We start from the raw sequence: 6030 nt of genomic DNA, 5'->3' as shown, positions 1-6030 counted from the left end.
GTAAAAAAATAAATCATCTACAGCCTATCCATCCATCCATGGGTGTCAAACATACAGCCCGTGGGCCAAAACCGGCCCAGTACGGGGTTCAATCCGGCCCGCTAGATGAATTTTGGAAGTGAAAAAAAAAGCACAATTGCTTAATGTTCGTGAAGTTTTGTCAAACTATATTTCATTAAATATGAATATTTTCTAACACTCGTGTTTTTTTGCAAGAGAACAAGAAGGAAACAATCATGGACTTATTGTTATTTAAGGTAATTATGTTATGATTGAACTGGTCCGGTCCACTTCACAGCTAATTAGGCCGTGTGTGGAACCAAAATGAGTTTAACACCCCTGGTCTAGTCCGTATGTGTCAAAATCAAGGCCCGCGGGAGTCATTTTGTGTGGCCCGCGGGAGTTTAAAAATTGTTGATTTGCCGCATACTGAAGTCCATGCTGCTGAGTTTCTTAATTTGATCAATTATTTTCTTTATTACACAGAGCAGTGAAGAATATTTGTAACTTGAATGAATAATAATCAATTGCAGAAACATGTATTAATATGTTATGGAGTAGTAACATCTATACAGAAATAAAGAAGAGACTGAACATTTTAAACTGACTGGAGAACACGTCATTTCTGGATCCATTTGTGTTGGACGCTGCTGCAGCAGCCAGACGAGCCTGAATTTCACTCCGTGTTGCTTTATGGTGTAAATATTTCACACACGGAGTCAAAGGTTTGGCAGGAACACGCTGCGACGCCTCATCCCAGAAACGCTGCTCTATTAACTTTAGAAATGGGAAGTGCAGAACCTGCTGTGGTTAAAAAAGTAAACATGTAGGTCATCATGTTCTCAGACAGCAGCTCATGTACTTGGTCAGCAACAGTAATATTAAATTAGACTCTTCAAATGATGCATATTTGCTCCTAAAAGCAGTGTTTGTGTGTTCGCTAACCCATTACATCAAGCTAACGAGTCCTGGCCGTTTGAACCCTGCTGTTTGTGAGAAAAATTCACTGCCATTAATTTTAACGAGCTGCTCTTTATCAGATAATTTCCTTTTTATTTCTTTTTATTTCTTATCATTTTTGTTGCCACACGTCACACTTCATGAGCTTCATGAGTCGTGCAACAATTCTTTCACTCAGAGGTCACATTTATACTGATTATTATTATTATTATTATTATTATATTTCACATTTAATTGACGACAGTTAACATACTAACTTAGATCCTGTTGTTCTCCAACAGATTTAATGTCAAAATTAGAGATTCTAAAGTTTGTTCCAGCATTGCTCTTTCTTCATTTTTGCTTTCCTGCTGCAAATAAATGTCAGTTATGTTAATGGTGTAGCCCCCCCTCCGCTCCCTCCTCTCTCCCCCCCCAAACCCAATGTCTTGCTGAGGCACAAATTAAAAGTGCTGCACAGAGCACATACTGATTAAAATGGGAGGACAGCGGTCGAATGAACGATGCGGCTGCTTCGCCAAAAGGACAAAACCTTAAGTTTTTTTAATGAACGATATTATCTTAGTGTATATTAGTGAGATAACGTTAGCGCTTCGTATGTCAACATAATGATCATTAACCATTAAAATAACATTTGTGTTGTCACGATGGCTCTGGGGTGAAGCAAAGAGAATTATTACTGTTTAAAGGTAGAGAACGTACGACAGCAGTGCCCAAGTAGTGGATCACAAAGGAAATGCTGTTAGATCATGAGCAACTGAAATAAAAAAAATATATAAATATATTTCTGTAGTGTGTAGTAGTGACCATATACAGTAAATATATGAATTTACTAATATTTACTAACAATGTATACATTAATATAAAGTAAATATAATATATTTACTCAAATATATTATATGAGTAAATATATATTTAAGGTTTTCAAGGCTGATCGCTTTAGCCTAGACCTTTGAATCGAAGCTCTCAAGCCAAAAAAGTGTGGACACCCTGATGTAGGACCTAACAACATGATGGGGTTAGGGTTGAATTAGGTTTAAACAGGTTTTGTTTAGTAAATATAAGAAAAAAATATATATAAATATTTGGTGAACATGTGAACTGTTTTTGTTAAAGTCTTAACTTTAAGGTAGCATTTAGCTGTGCATTTAGAGAATAGGGAGAGTATGGGCTCTCCTTCTCCTTCAGCTCCACCATCTGGGCTGGACGTGACATCATTATCCCACGTTGTCTTGACTTTGTGTCACAGGTCAATGACTCTGAATCACCACGCTCCGGCAGCTTTATCTCTGCCTGAGATCTAATTCATTACAAAGTAATTCACTGTGTAGTCAAGTAGAGATAATCGACAACAGTGACACAGAGTGTACGACCACCGAACACACGGTGTCGTCATGTTCTTTTAATATCAGCCTCCGGCTGCATCCTCAAAGTTAATTCTGTGGGGGAAAAAGTGTCTCAGCTCAAGGTGTCGGGAAATGAAGATGCTGAGATCTTCACTGGGAGATTAGAGGACAATGAAGGTGGAGCAGTGTGGATGGAGATGACAGACAGTCAGAGGTGGAGATGGTTTGGACATGTGGAGGATGATGGAGATGGAGGAGTGGAAAAGAGCAAGACCCCGGAGAAGATTCATGGACGTCATGAAAAAGAACATGGAGAGGGTTGGTGTAAAACAGTGCTTCTCAAATAGTGGGGCGGGCCCCACTGTCGGGGTGTGATGAGGTGGCTTGAATGTTAACAAGCCTCCGGTCACTAGGTGGCAGCAACTCATACAGTGGTTTGTACATATATAAATATACACGTTATCAGGCTCTCAATAGTATTTCAAGGACTAGGGTGTGGGTCGGAAGGGAAGGGGGGCGGGCGTGAAAACATTTCTGTCCTCAAGGGGGGGGCATGACCGAAAATAATTGATAAACACTGGTTTAGAAGAAGAAAGAAGAAATGGAAGATGAACAAGAAGAAAACTAGAAAAGAGATGAAGAAGATGATGGTGAAGAAGAAGAAGAATGTGTGTCAGTGTTGAGCTCTGTTACGTCTCATTTCATCAGGTTCTCCAACCAGTGGATAAAAGAAAAATTCAAATGTCTGAATGAAAACAGCACAAATCCGGATGGATAAATAACCACCACCACCATCATGTCTTCTGGTGTCGGGTTCAGCGCCTTCGTGCAGCCTCCATGTTCTGGCAAACACATCAGGCAGAGTGACATCCCACACACATCAGCTTAGCTCTCATGTAAAATTTACACAGCGTGCCGACAGGCAGAGGAACAGCGGCGTCTGCTGTGTGTCGAGCCTTTTCCTCCCGGCGTGTGTGTGTGTGTGTGAGTGCGAGTGTGGGAGTGTGAGTGTCTTAGCATCACGTGTGAGTCAGACGGTGCGGGGCTGAGGCTGCACTCCTCTCTAATGTATGTGCGGCTGCTGCAGACTAACTTTTATCACTCTGAGAATGTCAAGTACGGAGGGTGGTGTTGGACCAACATCTGAGACAAAGTCAGAGAGAAAGAGAAAGAAAAAAAATCAATAGAGGAAATAATAGGCGGATGTGAATTCTCCCAGGGTGAGAGACACACGCCGAGATCAGCGTTTTTATGTCTGCGCTGCAGATTATTTCTGACGAGGCTCGTACAGGAGCCGAATTATCCGCCCAGCCTTGTTAAACCCGGGCCGTCTGCAACTGCAGATAACCTTAAACGACGCGCAGCTCCGTGTCTGCGTCGGTTCTTTGAGTCATTTGTTATTCCACTGCGATTACCGAAACTGGATTAAACTCCTCCAACATGTCGTCAAACATCAAACGTATCCGGCGGATCGCCGCTGATCTCACCCGGTGACTTCATGTGTTTGCTCAGCGAGCAGCGATTAGCGCACAGCGTAGCGTAACAATGATAACAGGAAAACAAATCAAGACACAAATCCACTCAATTTGCACTCGGGAGGAGCAGAGCGAGTGTTGACCGTGTCAGGGCCGGCGACCGGGGCCCACTTCACAACCGTCAGCTCAGCCCATTAGAGCTGGAAATGATTCTGTAATATATGGCTATTATTAGCGGGGCTGAGGCAGAGGGGCTCATTGGAGATGATTTATTATGCATGTGGTCATTAGAGCCAACTAGCCTAGCCTAGCCTGGCGTAAGAACCAGCTAATGTTATTGATCGCACTAGTGGCCCTGGTCAATGGGGGAGAGGCTGGGGGGGAAGGGGGGGGCGACACCGGTTAAAGAACATGGAGAGGGTTGGTGTAAAACAGTGCTTCTCAAATAGTGGAGCGGGCCCCACTGTCGGGGTGTGATGAGGTGGCTTGAATGTTAACAAGCCTCCGGGCACTAGGTGGCAGCAACTCATACAGTGGTTTGTACATATATAAATATACACGTTATCAGGCTCTCAGGCGGGCGTGAAAACATTTCTGTCCCCAAGGGGGCGCATGACCGAAAATAATTGATAAACACTGGTTTAGAAGAAGAAAGAAGAAATGGAAGATGAACAAGAAGAAAACTAGAAAAGAGATGAAGAAGATGATGGTGAAGAAGAAGAAGAATGTGTGTCAGTGTTGAGCTCTGTTACGTCTCATTTCATCAGGTTCTCCAACCAGTGGATAAAAGAAAAATTCAAATGTCTGAATGAAAACAGCACAAATCCGGATGGATAAATAACCACCACCACCACCATCGTGTCTTCTGGTGTCGGGTTCAGCGCCTTCGTGCAGCCTCCATGTTCTGGCAAACACATCAGGCAGAGTGTCATCCCACACACATCAGCTTAGCTCTCATGTAAAATTTACACAGCGTGCCGACAGGCAGAGGAACAGCGGCGTCTGCTGTGTGTCGAGCCTTTTCCTCCCGGCGTGTGTGTGTGTGTGTGAGTGCGAGTGTGGGAGTGTGAGTGTCTTAGCATCACGTGTGAGTCAGACGGTGCGGGGCTGAGGCTGCACTCCTCTCTAATGTATGTGCGGCTGCTGCAGACTAACTTTTATCACTCTGAGAATGTCAAGTACGGAGGGTGGTGTTGGACCAACATCTGAGACAAAGTCAGAGAGAAAGAGAAAGAAAAAAAATCAATAGAGGAAATAATAGGCGGATGTGAATTCTCCCAGGGTGAGAGACACACGCCGAGATCAGCGTTTTTATGTCTGCGCTGCAGATTATTTCTGACGAGGCTCGTACAGGAGCCGAATTATCCGCCCAGCCTTGTTAAACCCGGGCCGTCTGCAACTGCAGATAACCTTAAACGACGCGCAGCTCCGTGTCTGCGTCGGTTCTTTGAGTCATTTGTTATTCCACTGCGATTACCGAAACTGGATTAAACTCCTCCAACATGTCGTCAAACATCAAACGTATCCGGCGGATCGCCGCTGATCTCACCCGGTGACTTCATGTGTTTGCTCAGCGAGCAGCGATTAGCGCACAGCGTAGCGTAACAATGATAACAGGAAAACAAATCAAGACACAAATCCACTCAATTTGCACTCGGGAGGAGCAGAGCGAGTGTTGACCGTGTCAGGGCCGGCGACCGGGGCCCACTTCACAACCGTCAGCTCAGCCCATTAGAGCTGGAAATGATTCTGTAATATATGGCTATTATTAGCGGGGCTGAGGCAGAGGGGCTCATTGGAGATGATTTATTATGCATGTGGTCATTAGAGCCAACTAGCCTAGCCTAGCCTGGCGTAAGAACCAGCTAATGTTATTGATCGCACTAGTGGCCCTGGTCAATGGGGGAGAGGCTGGGAGGAAAGGTGGGGGGTAGCGTACAGTACACGAGGCCAGAAGGAGTGAGAGAGGGTGCTCCTGCTTCATCTTCTAACTCCTCTCAGAGGGAGTGACAAGCTGCCTCCAGTGTATGCTACATTAGCCGCGCCTGCTCATAATTAATTTGCTGCTCATTTGCCCAGATCAATTTTCCCTTTTGGCCACAAGAGATAAGAGATAACCTGCCATCAACACTGAGAGATAAATGCCACCCTGTCTGGATCACATGGTACAGTACAGTACAGTACAGTACAGTACAGTACAGTACAGTACGGTACAGTACAGTATGTGGGAGGTATGCGGCAGTGAGGAG

The 6030-nt window shown here is 44.5% G+C and overlaps 1 protein-coding gene across 7 annotated transcripts in view; it reads right to left on the bottom strand.

Annotated features, from left to right (window-relative positions):
- The window catches only part of unc5cb (unc-5 netrin receptor Cb), a 160988-nt gene that overhangs the window by 43019 nt on the left and 111939 nt on the right, over window positions 1-6030 (bottom strand). The gene's annotated exons all lie outside the window — the stretch shown is intronic.

This window comes from Cynoglossus semilaevis, chromosome 14, assembly GCF_000523025.1.
Source record: "Cynoglossus semilaevis isolate Cse_v1.0 chromosome 14, Cse_v1.0, whole genome shotgun sequence".
Taxonomy (NCBI): Eukaryota; Metazoa; Chordata; class Actinopteri; order Pleuronectiformes; family Cynoglossidae; genus Cynoglossus; species Cynoglossus semilaevis.
Note: the sequence above shows the minus strand (reverse complement) of the source record. Positions and strands in the feature narration are given on the sequence as shown.